Raw genomic sequence first — 21,967 nt, 5'->3', positions numbered from 1 at the left:
AAGTCTAGAGATCTTTCACCGTTGTAGATATGCGAGTGTGTTACTGGTGTTGATAGTTTTCGACTAGTCACAGTGGTTCAGTTGCACCAGAAACATGCAACCACTCTATTAGCAAAGAGTTGCTCCAGGATAAAGATAGGGTTGGACCCAATAACTATTAGGTCAGGACTCAATGACTGCTGTGCACCTGCTAGTGAATGATGGGTCGGGCTTAACTAAGAAGTGTGGTCAATAATTGTCAGATAAGCCCACATAACTTAAAGATCAAGTAACTGCAACATGCTTAGAAAAGCATCTAGACAAGAGATTGTCCAAGCATTAGTATACGTGTTACCAACAATTGTCAGGTGAGGTGCACAGCATCAGTGGGACTGTAGCACCTATTAGAAATCTAATTGTCATATTAGGATTTTCACTTCTCCACTTGAGAAGTGTAAAGATCCGAAAAAATAGTAAGAGTCTATTTGCTTCTTAAAGTTCATAGAGCAAATATAAAAATTTAAGTACAAATATCTAACTTGAATCTTTATTCTCGCAGTTAAACCATATCAGCTTTGAACCCTCTAGCCCGCATCTTTGAGTCCAATCATTTGATCGAAACTAATTTTAATGACTGACTTAGAAACCTCAAGATTATCTTAATTTTGAAGAAAATAGGATATGTACTTGATCAGAACCCTCCAATTTTACCAAGCCATCCTAGTGTTGAGCAGAGAGCAGCACTTGACAAATAGACAGATGATAACAGTCGAATTAAGTGCTATATGCTGGCTTCTATGTCAAACTAGTTGCAAAGCCAGCATGAGTATATACCTACTGCAGAACTATGATCACTCATCTGTAAGAGTTGTATGATGAGCAGAGCCGCACTGCACATTTTGAAGTGTCCAAGAGACTCCAACATGAAGATACGTGAAGGTAGTCGGTCCGTGAATATTTTTTGATAATGATCAAGGATCTTGAGAAGCTCAAGCTAAATATGCAAAAGAAATTACAAGTGGATTTGATCCTGCAATCCTTTACGAGTTCATATAGTCAATTTACCATAAATTCTCATATGAACAAGTTGGACAGCACTATATCCGAATTGGTCAACATGTTGATCACTACTGAGGATATCTTGAAAAGTTCAAAGTGTACTGCTCTTACTGTAGAGCAGGCATCTTTCAAGAGAAAGTTTACTTGGAAGAAGAAAAAGAATAAGCTTATGAAGAAATAGAAGAAGGAGAACAGGCCAAAGAAGAACACTCCAAAGAAGAACACTCCAAAGAAGGCTGCAAACAAAGAAAAGTATTTCTACTGCAGCGCTGACAGTCATTGGAGGAGGAAAGGTCCGCTATACTTGAAAAGTTTGAAGACCAAGAAGAGTGACACATCTTTGGAAGGTATGTCTAGTTTGCTCATAATTGAATCTAACCTAACGATTTTTTCTACTTCTAGTTGGATATTGAACTCTAGTTTTAGTACTTATATATATACTTCAATGTAGGGTCTAATAAAAAGAAAGAGGTTAAGGCAAGATGATATGATCCTTCGAGTCAGCAATAGAGCAAAGATTGCTACAGAAATTGTTGGCACCTACCCTTTTTGATTACTGTCGGAGTTTAGAATAGATTTAAAGGATTGTTATTTTGTATCTGTAGCTAGTCAGAATTTGATTTTCATATCTGTACTAGCATAGGATGGATTTGATTTCTAATTTAATAAAAACTTTTTCTATTTATTTGTAAAATAAATTGATTGTATGTGATCTTTTAATTGACAGTCTTTATCACTTGTATATTGATGCGAATGTGAATATAAATAAGCAAATAGTAAGTGTCGTAGGTCAAAAGAAACCCCAAAATGAAGTTAACCAAAAATATATATGGCATCTTAGGCTTGGTCATATTAGAGAGGATAGGATAAACAAATTGAAAAATGATAGAATCCTTGATTTTTTTTATTTTAAGTCGCATCCAGCTTGTGAATCTTATCTTCGAGAAAAAATGATCAAGCTGCCCTTTATGGGACATGAAGAAAGGGCCACTGATATACTTACCTTAGTACACATCGTGTGTGGGCCATTTGATGTGCAGACCAGAGATGGTTATAACTAGTTCATTATTTTTATCGATGACTTGTTATGGTACAGATATGTGTTTCTGATAAGACACAAATTTGAAGTCTTTGAAAAGTTTGAAGAATTTAAAAATAAAGTAAAAAAATAAACAGACAAACCCATTGAGGTTCTTCGATCTGATCTAGGAGAAGAATACCTTAGTCAGAAATTTTTAGATTATCTTAAGGACAATGATATGGTCTCTCAATAGACTCCTTCTGATATACCTCAACTCAACAGAATATCCAAAAGAAGGAATAGGACCCTATTATATATGATTAGGTCCACGATGAGCTTCACTGATTTATCCTTATATCTTTAGGGACATATCTTATTAACCACAATATATTTATTAAATAAAATTTATTCTAAATTTGTTCCTACCACATTATATGAGATATGGTATGATAGAAAGTCGAATCTAGATCATCTAAAAACTTGAAAATATCCAGCGTATGTCAAAAGATAGATGACTGACAGATTAGAGGATAGATCTATCATAGCTCATTTTATTGGATACCCGAAAGAATTCATGGGATATTACTTTTACTTTTTATATGATCACAATGTGATTGTTAGTCGTCATGTCATATTTCTAGAAAAATAGTTTATCAAGAATGATGGCAGTGGGAGGTTAATGAGCTTGAAAAGAAAATATCTGAAGAGTAACAAGCTCTAGATCTTCAAGAACCTATTATTATGAGTAAGTAGTTAATGTTCCTCTACCACCTCATAGATCTGTATGATCTCCTATCCTCCTAAAAGGTATATAGGTATGCTTACAAAAGATGTAGAGAAAATATTTTTTATGAGAGATAAGGATCATAAAGATGATCTGAATATCTTTGACGAGATGATGTCAGACATCAATTTCAAAAAATGATTAGATGCAATGAAGTCAGAAATTGACTCAATGTATTCAAACCAAGTATGGACTTTAGTAGATGCACCAGAAGGTATAGTACCCATTAGGTATAAATGGATCTACAAAAGAAAAATAAGTGCAGATGGCCAGATAGAAACTTATAAAGCTAGACTCATGGTAAAAGATTATAGTCAGCGTGAAGGTATTGACTATCAGGAAACCTTCTCGCCTGTAGCCATGCTTAAATCTATCCATACTCTACTTACTGTCGTAGCTTATTATAATTATGAAATCTGATAGATGGTGTGAAAACTACTTTTCTAAATGGATATCTTGAGAAAGATATCTATATGAAGTAACTTTTGGGTTTCACTTCCGATGATGGAGATCACACAGTCTGCAAGCTGCAAAGGTCCATATATGGATTAAAGCAAGCTTCTCGAAGTTGAAATTTTTATTTTGATGATGCAATCAAATCATTTGGTTTTATCAAAAATAAGGAGAAACCATGTGTATACAAAAAAGTCAGTGGGAGCGCAATAACATTCTTTGTATTGTACGTGGATGATATTCTCTTTATTGAAAATGATATTCTCATGCTGATCTCAGTCAAAAGATAGTTGTCCAAGAAATTCTCCATGAAAGATTTAGAGGAAGCATCCTATATTCTTGAAATTAAGGTCCATAAGGATAGATCTAAGAAAATGCTAGACCTGTCACAAAAACTGTACATAGAGAAAGTACTGAAGAGGTTCAGCATGAAAAACTCTAAAAAGAGACTTCTACCTCTTGGGCATGGTCTTCACCTTTCCAAGATGATGTATCCGACCACATCTGAGGAAGTTCAATGCATGAGTAGGATTCTTTATGTCTCGATAATAGGGAGTCTCATGTATGTCATGCTGTATACTCAACCTGATATTGTCCTTGCTGTGAGTGTCATGAGCAAGTATTAGTCGAATTCAGACGAGGAACACTAAATAACTGTGAAGAATATCCTTAAGTACTTGAGAAGAACTAAAGATTTATTCTTGAACTTTAGAGGAAAATCTGAGTTGCGAGTCAAGGAATATACTGTTTCAGACTTCATGTCTGATCCTGATGATAGAAAGTTTACATCAGGACATATGTTCGTATGCAATGGTGATGCAATTAGCTGGAAGAGTTCTAAATAACCCATCAAAGTAGATTCGACCACCGAAGCTGAATATATTGCTGCTTCAGATACCTAAAGAGGAAGGCTTCTGGTTCAAAAAGTTTATCACGGAGCTTGATGTAATGACGTCGGATGCCATACCACTATACTACGATAACAATGGAGCCATAGCACTAGCTAAGGAGTCCGGATCTCATCAAAAATTCAAGCACATCGAGTGTCGATTCCACATCATACACGACAACCTCAAGAAGAAATATATCGAGGTGCGAAGAGGAGACTCCGTAGATAACGTAGTAGACCCACTAACAAAATAATTAAGCCAGCCAAAGATAAAAGTCCATTTTGAGAAGATAAGACTTAGATTAATGGCCACTTGACTCTTATTCAAGTGGGAGATGGTTAGAAGTATGTCCTAGAAGCCAATATGGCTCACATATTGTATTTTTCTAGGACATAAAATTTGTACTTGAAACATTGATCTGATCAATAAAAAAGATAATTTTATTTTTTATTCAAATATGATGTGTCTTTGAATTATTCAAAAAATTAATTTTTACGATATATATTCTCAAAGAGTTGAAAATTAGAGGTATATATAATTAATTTCTAATTTACCCCTGATCATAGTATCATCATGAAGATGTTGATCGATCTGGATAGACCAGTGTATGGATCGTTTCTTTCGAGATAGATGAGTCTCTAATCTATAGTGTAGAAATATTGAGTGACAAATACGATAGTTGTTAAAGAACAACTAGTACTGAACGTGATCATACGAAAGATCACGTGATTTTCTACTCAATCATCAGTGATCATCTCGATGCTGTAGTTATGTGAATGTACCTTCAATCTGTGGTGATACGATGACTCACAATGAGGTTGCTGGAGTTTCACTGCACAGAAACATGACCTTTTAGCCACTTGAGTCCTTATAGTGTATGTTGGCGACAGTTGATCCACTATAAGAGCAGAGTGAGCATCTAGATGAAATCTATCAACCTTGATAAAAAGTAGTACTATAGGATTTGAAAGTCTAAGTCCTTAAATCTGTAGCCACAGTAGTGTGATTGATAGAAAAGAGTTTCTATAAGAATCACAATTAGATTTGAGCTAATTGAATTCATCATATGACTGATATTGAGGTTCAACGATTTATCCATGACCTACCATCGAGTCGAGACTCACGATAAAGGGACTAAATCAGATGAAAACTACATCTGGAGGTTTTTATTCGATTCTACTGGGTTGCCACTATATACTAATGAAAGAACCAGATCTAGGATTTCAGGATTAAATCTTGAAACTTTTCAAGATCAGACAGCGAAAGACTAAAATAAATCAAAATTTATCTTATAAAACTAGAGAATCCCTATATTTAAGATCCTATTACATGATTATTACATAACATTAAATCAAAAATTAAAATATAAAGAGCAAAAACTACATGTTGATCATATCAACATGTTTCTATACTACATCTAAGGTATGTAAAATATAATAGATCAGATCTATTACCTTGCAAGTTAGACGTTCTAACTTTACTGATCCAGACTTGAGGATGATGTTGCGAGCCGCACATGCATCCGACCTCTAAAAGTCATCCACACAAGCCCATGAATCACGATCAGAAGTCTTGATCTAGAAAATCAGCACAGTATGCTAGTACTGCACTGATCTTTCTTCGATGATCGATCAGATGCCTCTTTTTTCTTGATTTGGACTCTTCCAAAAATGAGAAATAGGAGAAGGAGTTTTAAATGTGAGACACTCAGAAAACTCACAGATGGAGGAAGGAAAGAGGTGAATTCAGCAACCCTAGAAGAAGACCCTCTTCTTCTTCTCTTTGCTCTCACCTAGACACCTAGTTTTGTGTCTATTATATCTCCATGCCCCAACACTCTTTCTCCCTGATTTTCACATGCCCCAAAGGTATCTCAATGCTCTATAATCCACAAAACTCTCAAGAAAAAAATTATCTTAAATAAAGAGATATGAAGAATCTTTGTCTAGGTCAAATACCTAGTCAAAAAAAATTCAATTAGGGTAAGACAAGGGGTGCCCAACTCTTGGGCGTCCCCTCCTTTTTTTGTCATGGACCACCAGCAAAAGGCGCACAATATGTGCCATAAAAGCCATGAAAATCTCAAATAAAATCTAGATAAAATCAATGCCATAAGGAAAGAGTTTTGGTTTCTTAAAATTCTATCTCATAGAATTTGAAATTCAAACTAATTCCTACTTTGACTTGGTCCACAACCACATACCATGTAAGAGAGAGAGTGAAATACTTTAGGCATGCGTGAAGGCTTGGGAGAGAAGATTTTGTCGCACAAAATAAGAGAGAGTGGGCATGGGGGATTAAGTTGGTGCAAGATGGAATCCTAGTCTTACTAGGATTCAATCTATGACTTGTTCAAATTTAGTTTTTCAAACCAAATCAAACCAAAACCAAATCAACCCAATTAAAATAGGTATTGATCAAATTAAGAACCTAATTTAATCAGATTAAATTAGATTTAAATCTGATTTAATTTTCTAATCGAATTAGAAATTAGGTTGATCTAAATCCTAATTAAACTAGGACTAGTTTTTTCTTGCACTTGGCTTATCCAATAAACCAATTGGACTTGATTCAATCAAGTCCAAACTAAATCTAATTAAATCATATTCAATTAGAATTAATCTCAGCCCATTGACTTAATCAAATTAAGCCAATTAGCAATCGAATTACTAATCGATCCTCCTGCAACACTTGCACTAGGTTAAATATCAATCGTATTGATCATTTAACCCTAGAATGATTCGTAATCATTGATCAACCATCTGATCGGATCGTGAACTCTAATGTGTGTGACCTTATAGGTCCGAACCTAAGCCAATAGTACAGAAATAAATTTCTGTACCAATCGAAGTGAACATCTAGCAATGGTACTCGACGGTCGGATAGGTCAAATGTGTAGAACAACATCCTTAGAACCCATGCGGATATAGTTTTTATATAATTCATCTCCTTGACCAAAATGCTCATAGGACACCTCAGAGTTCAACTGTCAACTCTGATCAGGTTGTCCACATTGTATTTCAAAATATCAAATCTATCTGATGGATTATCCTGATCAAAATTTTGCTAAATTGAAATACCGCAACTCATTCTTCTCCAACTCTTGGAGTGATCAATCCCATCTTGATCACACTCTAACTTTGCAAGTACTTGACTGTGCTCAGAAGCCTTCCGTCACTGAATTAAAAATTTAGTTAGTCCAGTACCAAAGCACAGTGAGTTGCTTGCAAGTCACTAAGGTGATCTCAGGTCTAAGAGACAATTATACCTATATTCCATTAGAGACATTCTCGATAGTAGAATGCTCTGGAGTTGGTCACGTTCAATGACGATGTACCCTTACATCTCACCTGTATGTCATACTAGTATCTCCACACTCCTTGATTAAGAGGACAACTAACCCATATGGCCTACAGCGACCTATGCTCGATAGAAGCTATCGTCCTTATTAACAGCCTATCATTTGGTTGTGAACAATTTTAAGGACTAATCGATAAATCTTCTCTTTATCGAACCTAAATAGTCCTAAGGACTTCATCACAACAACGAAGTTCATTAGAAGATAAAAATTTATGATGAAAATATCAAAAATATATTTTATTTATTAACAAATAAATTATAATACAAGGTTACTCAACCATCAACAGATTGACGATTGACTTTTGGGACATATTTTTCAATAACTCCCACTTATCCTAAAGCCACTCGGCATAATTTCTAATACCCATCTTCGACTTGTGATTGTCGAACTCCTTTATCGCTAGGGCTTTAGTGAAGAGGTCGGTCAGGTTCTCCTTTCTGTCGATCTTCTGAAGGTCGACGTCACCTCGATCCATGATCTTTCAGTCCAGATGGAAGCGACGTAAAATGTACTTCATTTGCTGGTGTGCTTTGGGTTCCTTCGCCTGAGCAATGGCACCAGTGCTATTGCAATAGAGCAGAACCAGACCATCGATGGAGGGTGCTACTCCGAGCTCGGTGATGAATTTTCTCAGCCACAGCTTTCTTCGTGACATCCGATGCTGTGATGTACTCCGCCTCACAAACAGAGTCTGCCACAGTATGCTGCTTGAAACTCTTCCAGCAGATGGCTCCACCATTCAGAGTAAAGATATAACCTGACACGCTTCTGCTGTCATCATGGTCAGATTGAAAGCTGGAGTCTGTGAACCCCACAAATTTTAGATCTGACTCACCATAAACCAACCATTGGTCCTTAGTATTTCTCAAATACTTAAGGATGGCTTTAATCACTTTTTAGTGATTTTCTTCAAGATCAGATTGGTATCTACTCACTACTCCTAGTGAGTATGCCATATCAGGCCTTTTACATGTCATGGCGTACATGATAGATCCCACGATCGAAGCATATGGGACTCTACTCATACGCTCTCTCTCTTCAGAAGTTGTCGGACAATCCTTATTAGAGAGAAATTCTATGGCCTATCGGTAGATAGTCCTTCTTGAAATTCTCTATGCTGAACCTCTTCAGCACAGTATCTATGTACGTGGACTGGGATAACCTAAGCATCCTTTTAAATCTATCCCTATAGATCTTCATCCCTAGGATGTAGGATGCTTCATCCAAGTCCTTTATAGAGAACTGCGATGACAACCAAACTTTTATTCCCTGTAATGCGGAGCTGTCATTCCTGATTAAGATAATGTCATCCACATACAAGACAAAGAATATCACAACTGGACCATTTACCCATTTATAGATGCAAGGCTCTTCTCCGTTCTTAACGAAACCATACGTTTTGATCATCTTATCAAAATGCATGTTCCAACTCCGAGAAGCTTGCTTCAATCCATAAATAGATCTCTGAAGCTTGTACACCTTAGATTCATTTATGGATGTAAATCCCTCAAGTTGTATCATATACACCTCTTCAGTCAGCTCTCCATTCAGGAAAGCTGTCTTTATATCCACCTGCCAGATCTCATAATCCAGATGGGTAGCTATTGCAAGCATTATCCGAATGGATTTGAGTATTGCCATATGGGAGAACATCTCGTTATAGTCAATATCATAATGTTGACGATATCCCTTGATAACCAGACGGACTTTATAGGTCTCCACCTTTTCGTCTGCACCCCTCTTCCTTTTGAAGACCTATTTACCCCCAATGAGTTTAACCTCTTCAGGTGGGTCAACCAATGTCCATACATCGTTGACCTTCATAGACTTCATTTCAGATTTCATAACTTCAAGCCATTTTTCGGAATCAGATCTCTGCATTGCATCCATATAGGTGATCGGATCCTCATCGTTCTCATCAAGTTCGATGGGATCACCGTCCCAGACCAAGAAACCGAAGTATCGTCCGGCTGATGCGGTACTCTACCGGATCACCTTAGTGATGCAAGTACATTGGGCTTCGAATCTGATCTAATCAAATTCGACTCTGGTTCAGCTATTGGTGTCGGTCCTTCTACCTATTGAACTTGATCAAGTTCAACCTTAGAGGCAACGGTTCCTTCACCAGAAACTCCTTTTCTAAAAAGGTTGCCTTAAGGCTGATGAATACCTTTTGTTCATCAGCATGGTAGAAAAAATATCCTTTGATCTCTTTGGGATATCCTATGAATGTGCATTTGTCAGACCTAGGTCCATGTTAATCTGTAACTAACCGTTTGACATAGGCTGGGCACCCCCAGACCCTAAGGTGTGAAAGTGCTGGCTTACGTCCTATCCATATCTCATATGGAGTCTTAATTACAGACTTACTTGGAATCCTATTTAATAGATAACAGGCCGATTCAAGTGCATATCCCCAGAAAGATTTTGGCAAGCTGGCAAAATCCATCATGGATCGGACCATATCTAACAGAGTCTGATTTCTCCTTTTAGACACACGATTATACTGTGGTGTTCCTGGAGGAGTCCATTGAGAAAGAATTTCATTCTCTCCTAGATATGTGAAAAACTCACCAGAAAGGTATTCTCCTCCTCGGTCAGACTGAAGAGTTTTAATACTCTTCCCAATTTATTTTTCTACTTCACTTCGGAATCGTTTGAACATTTCAAATGAATCCGACTTATGTTTCATCAGATAGATATATCCATATCTGGATAGATCATCCATGAAAGTGATGAAGTAGAAATATCCATCTCTAGCATTTGTGCTCATGGGCCCGCATACATCAGTATGTACTAGGTCCAAGAGCTCAGTAGCTCTCTCACCTTTTTCAGTAAAAGATGACTTGGTCATTTTACCAAGAAGACAGGACTCACAAGTTGAAAGTGATTCACAATCATTGACTTTGAGGATTCTCTCTTGAGTCAACCTATTTATCCTGTTCTTATTTATATGACCTAGCCTACAGTGCCATAAGTAGATATTTGATATACTATCTAAACTAGGATGCTTGCCAGTAGAATAGACTACGTTAACAGGTTGTGATAACATATACACACTATTGTTCAAATATCCACAAAAAATAGTAATACTATTCATAATGATATTACAAACTTATTTCTTTATTGAAATTTCATAATCATTTTTTATCAGAAAACCTACAGAAATAACATTTAAAAAGAAAATGGGACAGAAATGACAATCATTAAGAACAACAGTATGGGACTCAAATACAAGTTTCAAGATTCCTAATGCTAAAACTGAAACTGGTCTTCCATCTCCAATGTTTAGGAACCTCTCGCTTTGCTCGAATCTCCTACTGACCTGCAACCCCTGCAATGAATTGCAAATATAGTAAAGGCTATCAGTATCCAATACCCAGTCAGTTATATCACAAATAGAGAAATTGCAAGGAGTTATCATATAAATACGTTGCCCAACAACAGCTTGCTTCTTTCTTTGCCTGTTCGGGTCCAGGGAGGCAATGTACTGAGGACAGTTCCTCTTTCAGTGCCCCTACTTCTTGCAAAAAAAGCATTCAGCTTGACTCTTATCGGGCTTGATCTTTCAGGTCTGGCCCTATACTGATGTCCCAACCTGAACTTACACCTTCTTTACTTTCTTCTTGTTCTTCTTTCCTTTCTCAAAGGGTCAAGAACCAGAAGACGAACCTCCTACTAGGTTCACCGACTTCTTGTGGAGTTGGTGATCCTTCTTAAAGTTCTGAAGCAACCCCAGTAACCTGTGGTAGTTTACTTCAGGCTTTGTCATTCTATAATGAGTGAGGAATAGGAGATAAGACTTGAGCAGCGAGTTCAGTATTGCATTTTTTTCAAAATGCTCATGCAAGGAAAAATCGAACTTGCTCAAACGCTCCATCAGCTCGATCATGTACAATACATGATCAGTGATAGAGGCACCATCCTGCATTTTGGCGTTGAAGATGGCATAACTAGTCTTATGCCTCTCCGCGTCATCAGGTGTGCCAAAGGTATCCTCCAACACTTGAAATATATCCTTTGGCTGAGCTATCTCAAATCTACGACTAAACTCGTTGCTCATGGCAGCCAGCATGATGCAGCACACCGTGGTCCGATCACTGAGCCACTTTTGGTAAATGTCTCTGACTGTTCCACATGCATGACAGTTGGCTCCTCAGGTGCAGGATCCGTTATCACATATAGGATCCGTTTATGCTCTAGGACTATCTTGAACTTTCGGTGCTAGCTACCAAAGTTGGATCCCACCAAATTTTTATTGTCCAATAGTGATCAGAGTTATAGGAAAGTGGCCATATCTACATAAAGAAAAACCATAACCTAATTAGTAATTGATTCATTAAACCTAAAGATTTAGACTTTAATCAAAAGGTTTTTTCCACTATTTTATTCGAATTGGTAGCCTCTACCTCCAATTCGAGAAATTATCCTAATTCCTTAGTGGGTACTAGAATCCACTTAGACTGCACACAAACCCAACTTTGGTTGGCCAACCCATGTACATCTAAGGGTAGGTTCATAACCAATTGTTTCTCTAAATAATTTTTAGTAATTTTAATTTTGTTTCGGTCCCTAATCAGTAAGCTTTGGCCTCCACTGAAAAGATCTGGTTAGGTCCAACCATTAACATGACCATACTTAGCCCATCTAGCCAATGAATGATTAGGCCCAACTTTGGTTGGCTAACCTAACCATCATTTAGAAAGATGCAGTTAAGAAATCATATTATAAATGACAATTCCATCAGCTAATAAGCATCAGGCCTTTGTGCCTCCAATGATTATCCAACTGATGGACCCATTATCATCCACTTAATGGGAGGCTATGATCTAGTTATCACCATAACTATTTCATTTTAAGGATCTAATAATTTTAAAAAATTTAATTGATTTAGAGGAGGAGGTCCGATGAACCAGCTTATCATGATCCTCCCACTGGCTTCACCAAGTCAGCTTAAGGGAGACCATTAAAAGGGCTGATCTAGGAGCACCTAAATCAGTCACACTGATTTACCTAGCTGACATGGGTCAGCTCGAATAGTCAAGTGATTCGATCAAAATATAATTTCACTAAGAGGCTAAGTAAGTTCGATCGATGGGAGGGTCTGCCAAAGCTTGTCTTAGACACCATCAGAAATGGCTAGGTAAGCGGGCTGCCAATTAAAAACCACCGATCTGATTTACCTTAGACACCAACTGATTTAATTAGTTTCGATTAGATCAACCTAACAGTTCGTGCTAGACCGTTTAGCCAAGAATCAAGTCCATTTGGTTCTCGTTAAAGATATAGACTTGACCAACTACAACTATTGTAATTGATTTAGAGAATTCTTGACCTAATCTAAGACAACAATTGATTAGATTTAGTCAATTCTCTAATTAAGTCCATCTTTAATCTAACCTTTGGTCTAACCCAATTAATGGACCTAATTCTCACTAACCTATTAACCAAATGTGTTATGGTTTGTGTCTTAAGTTCTTCAATTCACAATTCTAGAACCTAATCAAATAACTTCTTAATTCTCAATTAAGTTTTGGACTGAGGGTTGGGGTTCATCTTTTCGAAAATAATTTTCATATTTATAAAATATTTTTATAATATGGTTCAACCAACCAAGTTGTATGTTTGATTCATAATCAAAATGCAAGTGAAATAAGCATGAAACTACTTTAGATCTAATCTAAACAAATTCATGTAATTAAAATAATTTCAACTTTAAACTACGCAAATTTTTCAGATAAATATACGATGGTTCTTTGCACGAAAATTATTAACAAAGAGATTTTATTTTAGATTTAAATATCTTTTAAATCTAATAAATCATAAATTTAATCTAGATCACATCTAACAAATTTATGATTAAAGATAGATCTACACGAACTAGGACAACCTTTGCACTATAAGGGATAAACCTTATAGCAGGACAACCTACAGTTCGTGATTGATCTAAAAATTTTAATTTTAGATTTAACAATCAGATTATAAATTAGATCTAATCTAATAAATAATCTAAATATGTATAAACAATCATGTAATAAACAACCTAGGCTCTGATACCAATTAAAGAAACCAGATCTAAGATTTTAGGGTTAGATCTTGAAAATTTTTCAAGATCAGACAGCGAAAGACTAAAATAAATCAAAATTTATCTTATAAAATTAGAGAATCTCTAAATCTAAGATCTTATTATATGATTATTACATGACATTAAATCAGAAATTAAAATATAAAGAGTAAGAACTACATGTTGATCATATCAACATGTTTCTATACTATATCTAATGTATGTAAAATATAATAGATCAGATCTATTACCTTGCAAGTTAGATGTTCAAACTTTACTGATCTAGGCTTGAGGATGATGTTGCGAGCCGCACATGCATCCGGTCTCTAGGAGTCGTCCACACGAGCCCACGAATTACGATCAGAAGTCCTGATCCAGAAAATCAGCACAGTATGCTAGTACTGCGCTGATCCTTCTTCGAAGGTCGATCAGATACCCCTTTTTTCTTGATTTGGACTCTTCCAAAGATAAAAAGTAGTAAGAGTTTTAGATGTGAGACACTCTCAGAAAACTCACGGATGGAGGAAGGAAAGAGGTGAACTCAGCAACCCTAGAAGAAGACCCTCTTCTTCTTTTCTTTGCTCACACCTAGACACCTAGTTTTGTGTCTATTATATCTCCACACCCCAACACTCTTTCTCTCTAATTTTCACATGCCCCAAAGGTATATCAATGCTCTGTAATCTACAAAAATCTCAAGAAAAAATTCAACTTAAATAAAGAGATATGAAGAATCTTTGTCTAGGTCAAATACCTAGTAAAAAAAAATCCAAATAGGGCAAGACAAGGGGAGCCCAACTCTCGGACGCTCCCTCCTTCTTTTTCTATCATCGACCACTAGCAAAGGACGTACAATATGTACCATAAAAGTCACAAAAATCTCAAAAAAAATTTAGATAAAATCAGTGCCATAAGGAAAGAGTTTTAATTTTCTAAAATTCTATCTCATAGAATTTGAAATCTAAACTAATTCCTACTTTGACTTAGTCCACAACCACATACCATATAAGAGAGAAAGAGTGGAATGCTTTGGGCATGCATGAAGGTCTGGGAGAGAAGATTTTGTCACACAAAATAAGAGAGAGTAGGCATGGAAGGCTAAGTTGGTGCAAGGTGGAATCCTAGTCTTATTAGGATTCAATTTATGACTTGTTCAAATTTGGTTTCTCAAACTAAATCAAACCAAAATCAAATCAATCCATTTAAAATAGGTCTTAATCAAATTAAAAATCTAATTTAATCAGATTAAATTAGATTTAAATCTGATTTAATTTTTCAATCGAATTAGAAATTAAGTTGATCCAAGTCCTAATTGAACTAAGACTAGTTTTTTCTTGTACTTGGCTTATCCAATAAACCAATTGGACTTGATCCAATCAAGCCCAAACCAAATCTAATTAAATCATATTCAATTAGACTTAATCTCAGCCCATTGGCTTAATCAAATTAAGCCAATTAGCAATCGAATTGCTAATCGATCCTCCTGCAACACTTGCACTAGGTTAAATGTCAATCGTATTGATCGTTTAATCCTAGAATGATTCTTAATCGTTGATCAACCATCCGATCGGATCGTGAACTCTAATGTGTGTGACTTCATAGGTCCAAACCTAAGTCAGTAGCACAGAAATAAATTCTTGTACCAATCGAAGTGACCATCTAGTAATGATACTCGACAGCCGGATAGGTCGAATGTGTAGAACAACATTCTGAGAACCCATGCGGATATAGTTTCCATATAATTCATCCCCTTGACCAAAATGCTCATAGGACACCTCAGAGTTCATCTGTCAACTCTGATCAGGTTGTCCACATTGTATTTTAAAATATCAAATCTATCTGATGGATTATCCTGACCAAAGTTTTGCTAAATTGAAATACAGCGACTCATTCTTCTTCAACTCTTGAAGTGGTCAATCCCATCTTGATCACACTCTGACTTTGCAACTACTTGACTGTGTCCAAAAACCTTCCGTCACTGAATTAAAAATTCAGTTAGTCCAGTACCAAAGCATAGTGAGTTGCTTGCAAGTCACTGAGGTGATCTCAAGTCTAAGGGACACTTATACCTATATTCCATCAGAGACATTCTCGACAGCAGAATGCTCTAGAGTTGGTCACGTTCAATGATGATGTACCCTTACATCTCACATGTATGCCATATCAGTGTCTCCACACTCCTTGGTTAAGAGGACAACCAACCCATATGACCTACAGTGATCTATGCTCGATAGAAGCTGTCGTCCTTATTAACAGCCTATCATTTGGTCATGAATAATTTTAAAAACTAATCAATAAATCTTCTCTTTATTGAACCTAAATAGTTCTATGGACTTCATCACAACAACGGAGTTCATTAGAAGATGAAAAATTATGATAAAAATATCAAAAATATATTTTATTTATTAACAAATCAATTACAATACAAAGTTGCTCAATCGTCAACAGATTGATGATTGACTTTTGGGACATATTTTTCAACAACTAGTAGATGTCACTGATGGATTATGAGAGCTTACTAGATTATTTTAGATCGACAGTCTATGTTGAGAAAGAGTAGAATTATTCCGATCCATTGAAAAAAATTTCAATGATACTATAATAGAGATCATAGTATACATCCCACTACCAGATAGAATTAAATTTATGAGATCACACAAATAATGGAACCAATTTGGATTGATCAATTGGACTTATGAAGCTCTAATTGGATTTAATCCTATTAAGTTTAGGAAAGCCTTACTAACACATGATTAAACATAATTCTTCTTTGAACTTGGATTCTTTATTTGATAAGGATTAGATCAAATTATTTCCATACATTAGACCTAATCCAAATTAGATTTGAAATTGGGTTCAAAGAGCTCAATTGTTAGGCGCCAACATATTTTGGATCGTTTTTATTACGCCATTTGATTTGATCAAATTAGGTGCACCATATGTAGATAAACTAGAGAGACCATGCCTCCCTTAAATCTGATTTGGGCGTGGGCTATTAGATAGCAAGAGATGGGCACAATCCCATCTCCTTATGGCGTGAGGATTCCTAGAGGGCGCCAATAGTTGGCACCTCCTCCCTTTTCCTTATAAGATAAAAAGGAATGCCTAAGAGTTAAAAGTAATAATCCTAATGAGATTAGGACTCCTTTTTAAATAAAGATTGGAATTTGATTTGGACTTCAATTAAAGCCCTATACGAAAGGACCCCCTCTTAGCCTTTAGGCATAACAATCAAGCCATCAAAGCAATCGGCCCTCCAAGTCTCCATGTCTCTCGTCTCTCCCTCTCTATCTCCGATGCCCAAAAGGTGTTGGGCATCCTTGCATCCACGTGCCCAAAGGTGTTGGGCGTCTCATCATTCTTCCTAGTTTTGGTTGGTGGTTGTTCTTCATCAAGAAAAATCTAAGGAAGAAGAAAAAGCTGATCAAGGAGTAGATCAAAAGGATCCAAAGGCTGATCAAAGGGTTGATCAATTGCATATAAAGAAGAAAAAGAAGAGCAATCCAAGTTGTTCCTACATGGATACTTGTAAAGACCGGGCACTTGTGTGGCTAAGATAAAACCTATTCATTTTTCAAATTCAAATTTGAGAAAAGAAAAAGTGATATAAGTATGTGATTTGATCACACGATTTTATTTTCAAATTAAAAATCTAGATGTATTAATTTCAGCATGTGAACTAGATCGTTAGGTGCTTTGATCATACGCATGTATGTTCTAGATTTAAAAAGATTTTAATTTATTACTCCACTGCATTATTTTTCAAAAGAATTTTGAAATATACATGCACCAGCATCTATGAAATTCCAACACTAAGTTCTCTCCCTCTTAAAACCCTAGCCGCCACCTTCAAGAAAGGAGAAGAAAAGCCTAGCCACCCTAGGGTTTTGGAGTTGGCACCTTGCCATTGTCACCCCCCTTTCTTATGGCCACCTACTTTCTCCTTGGTTTAGGAGTTCTCCATCTGGTGTTGGTCCTCTTGAATAGTGGATTTCCATATCTCCTTGCTACCCAAGGTTTAGGAGTTGAAGCCCCATACAAATCCAACTTGGATTAGGAAAACAAGGGCACTACAAAAAGGCTACCGCCCAACCTCCCTGTTGCCAAAAGTTTTTCAACACCTAAGCCCTAATTTCTTGGGTTTATGGCTATTCTAAAGACTCCACGCAGAGATCCTCTTGCCCCAATAATTAGTATCAGAGCTTCATTGGGCATGAAAGTGAAGGAGGAATTTTTTGGAGTGCAAGGTACAGTGCAAGGCAGCCATCAGTCGCATTAGGATTCCTTGTTCATCTCTTCTCAAAATTTCCTCTTGCTAATTCCAAAATTTCAAATCCTTGGTTAGGGCTCCTACACGTGGTAGGAGTCAAGAAGAAGATCCCCTAGACATCTGGTTGCATGGGGAGGAAAGAGGAAGGAAGCTTTCCAAGAATCAAAAATCCGCACAATCCCCTGGTGAGATTTATTTTTTGAATCTGTTTTGTGGTTGATTTGCTATAGCATCTGATAGCTTTAAAGTAGATTTTGAGAAGTTTGATGGTAAGAAAAACTTCACCTTTGACAGCAAAGGATGAAATATTTATTGGCATAACAAAGGATCTATAAAGTCTTCATGAAGAAGAAGCCGGAAAAGATCAGTGTTGAAGATTGGGAGGAGCTAGAGAAGATAGCATATAGCACAATTAGAATGTCCTTGGTGGATCAAGTTTTACCTAAGATGTGCATAGAGACCATGGTAAAGGGGCTTTGGAAGAAGCTAAAGAAGACCTATATAGGAAGGAATATGACGAATAAACTGTGGTTGAAGAAATAGTTGTACAATCTGGGAGTGCCTGAAGGAGGAGATCTCATCGGTCATATCCAAAAGTTCAATCAAGTTTGCTCGGATGTAATGAGCCTTGATGTGAAGATTGATGAGGAGGATCAGGCGTTGTTACCATTGTGTTCACTTTTCATTTCTTTTGATGGCCTCGTAACAACCTTGGTGTATAGGAAAGAAATCCTAAATTTTGAAGAGATTGTTGGTATATTAAGGTCAAGCAAGTAGAGAAAGAAGATCTATAAGCAAAGCCCTAGTTCCGAGGTTCTTGTTGTGAATGAAATGCATGAAAGACCTAAAGAAAAGGATAGAAGCAAATCAATGGACAAATTGAAGTCTCAAAGCCAAATGAAAACTATAAAGTGCTACAAGTGCCATGAAATTGGGCACTGTAGGAAAAACTGCCCACCTTTGAAGAATCAGAAGAAAAAAGGTGCTTTGAAGAGTAGTTCGACTAGCATGAGAGCAAATTCATTTGAGGATAGTGAGGATGATTTATTGGTGGTTTCAGAAAGTTCTACAAAGAGCAATAGTAAGTGGATACTTGATTCAGCATGCTCACATCATTATACCTCGCATCGGGACTAGTTAGCAACTTATATCAGAACAGATGGAGAGAGCATTAGCCTTGGTGATAATCATCCTTGTAAGATTGTCGGAGTAGGCACAATAAGGGTGAGAATGTATGATGGAGTCATTCGGACTCTTACAAATATCAAACATGTCTTGAACTTGAAGAAGAACCTGATTTCACTAGGCTACTTGAAAAAATAGAGTTATGCTTTTAGTAACCAATTGGGCAGTGAGAATTTGAAGATCACCAAGGGGGCTTTGGTAGTGATGAAAGGCAGAAAATTGAGCAATAATCTATATAGGATGAAAAGCTCAGTTGTGACAGATAATGCAAAGAGGCTTGCAGTAGCATAGAAAAAATAGCTTGCTTATCGACTGTGGCATTATCGGATGGATCACATGAGTAACAGAGGACTCATTGAGATGAGCAAGAAAGGTCTGATTCCAGCATTGAAGAAGGATGAAAATTACCTCTGTGAACCATGTATCTATGGCAAACAGCATAGGATTAGGTTTGTCTGTAGTTCCAAGCATAGTGCAGCAGTGCTTGAGCTAGTGCACTCGGATATATGAGGACCTGTTTTAGCTAGAGATGGAGCAAAATATTTTTTGACCTTTATTGATAACTTCTCGAGAAAGGTCTGGGTGTATTTGATAAGGGAGAAATCAAATGTTTTTGCTTGGTTTAAAGCTTGTAGAGCTAAAATTGAGAAGGAGATAGAAAAACTAGTGAAGTACCTACAGATTGACAATCGAGGGGAGTTTACAAACCATGAGTTCAAAAGTTATTATGAGGAGAATGTTGAAAAATCAGATAGGCAGCATGTGTAGATTTCAAAACTTTGAAGACAGACAGTGAAAATAAAATGAGTTTAACTCTTTAACCCCACATTAAAAGATTAGATCTAAACCTACCCAAGCCCAGGAGAAAATACATCAATAATTTAAAATTTAAAAATAATTATGAGATCAGATCTCATTACTTTTGTGCGGGTAGAAATTCATCGCTTTTAATGATCTCGGATTCATAGAATGTTAAACTGCACGCTTGTCCGACCTCTACAGATATCCATCGGGATCGATCTTGAACTTCTTTCTCCTCATAGAAGATTCTTCTTCTCAAAAAGAATCTCAATCTTTGAACTTGGATCAACTTCTTTGATCTTAACTGCGAGATCAACTCTTTGATCTGCAGCCTTCTTTTTCTTCTTCTCCTCGATCTAGAATCTCCAAGTCACCAACACTGCTTTTGGGCATGTAGAAGAGTGGCACCCAACTTTTGGACATGGAAAGGAAGAGAGGGAGGAGAGGAGGCGTGGAGAAGGGAGAGAGGATTTTTCTTAATCAAAAATTCAACCACTAAAGAAACCCTAGAGTCCTCCCTTTAAATAGACACTGTCCTGACACATATGAGGAACCCAATCAACTTCAAAACGTAAATCCTTATCTTATAAGAATTCTCTACCTTTTTAATCTGATTTATGCCAAATAAAATTAAATATAAATGATAATTAATCAGCCTCTTAAAGCATGTATAAGAGGCATCATAAAATATTTGTCAGGTAGTTGGGGCGCCAACTCTTGACGCCCCACAAAGAGATCTCTAGCCAAAAGAGATGGGGCGTGGATCCCACTCTCTCTCCTCCATACCATGACACATAAGAGAGGATGGGCCCCTCAAGAATTTGGCGCTCAAAATTTTTTAAAAAGAAAATGATGTGCCACCCAATCTTCCATCTATTCCACATGCACACTTAGAGATAATCAGAAGATAAAGAAGAGATAATATTAGGATAATCATACCAACTAATTGACTTAATCAAATATTTTTGGACTCACAATTAAGAGCCCAATTAAATCCAAATAGATTTAGGTTAAGTTCAAGGCTATGGACTTGATCGAATCAAAATTTCGAGAAGAATTAGATTTAATCGTGTGCTAGCATGGTTCTCATAAACCTAATAGGATTTCAATAAATCCTAACTCAATTGAAACTTCATAAGTTCAATTGATAAATTCAAGATTAAATCCCTTAATGTGTGACCCCATAGATTTTATTCTATTTGGTAGTGAGATATATTGTGATCTCCATCACAATATCATCGAAACTCTTTTCGATGGATTGAAATATTTTTAATTTTATCCTTCAAGGGCCATCGATCATCAAGTGATGCCCGATGAGTCTCACAATCCACCAGTGACACCTAGCAGTATGTAGCGGTAATCCAGTATAACGAAAGTATGAACTCCTAGATACAGTTATTGTATGATTCAATCCTTCTATTATGAGTCCCGACTTGATGAAAGTCATGGAGAACTCATCAGACCCCATTGTCAGTCATATGCTAGATTGACTCGACTCAAGTTCATTTGTAAATCTCGTGAAAATTTTTTTTCAGTATTCACATTTATTTTGATCAAAAACTTTCTAAACTCAGTTTCGTAAATCGCATAGGACTTCTCCTTTTTTACCAAGATCGATAGATTCCATCTAGGTGCATCTTACTTCAAACAGCAAATATGATCTTATTGAAGCCAACATATACAGCAAAGACCCGAATGACTAGGGACCAAGAGAACGTGCAGTCAAACCTAGTAGCCTCGCTGCGAATAGCCAATAACACCACAGATTAAAAGGCCACTCACACCACTGAGCATCGAGAAGACCACTGATGAGTGAGTAGACATTCATGTGGTTCTCATGTTGGTCATGCTCAGTAGAAGTTGTTCTCTAACAACCACCCGCATCTTCACCCCAGTGTCTCTACACCACAGACCCAAGATTCATCTGCCCATAAAGGAGGTGAACCGTGCACTGATCTCAAATGGATTGATCATTGTCCTCTGTGACGATCCATTTATCGGGAGTATTTAGAAATTAACCACTAATTAATGTATGTCTCAAATTCTTAATTCTTTAAGAATATACAAAAATCATCTTTGTTAATTTCTAAGATAAATCAT

At 36.6% G+C, this 21,967-nt stretch overlaps 1 protein-coding gene across 1 annotated transcript in view; it reads right to left on the bottom strand.

The window, feature by feature from the left end:
• Window positions 1–10,732: 10,732 nt before the first annotated feature.
• The window catches only part of LOC105034502 (ferredoxin C 2, chloroplastic), a 58,136-nt gene continuing 46,901 nt past the window's right edge, over window positions 10,733–21,967 (bottom strand). Inside the window, exon 7 of the mRNA XM_073248837.1 lies at window positions 10,733–10,881. The gene's annotated coding sequence lies outside the window, so the exon portion shown is untranslated. The remainder of the gene's footprint in view (window positions 10,882–21,967) is intronic.

The sequence above is a fragment of the Elaeis guineensis genome, chromosome 14 (assembly GCF_000442705.2).
Source record: "Elaeis guineensis isolate ETL-2024a chromosome 14, EG11, whole genome shotgun sequence".
NCBI lineage: Eukaryota > Viridiplantae > Streptophyta > Magnoliopsida > Arecales > Arecaceae > Elaeis > Elaeis guineensis.
The sequence above is the reverse complement of the archived record's forward strand: the minus strand, read 5'-3'. Positions and strand labels throughout refer to the sequence as shown.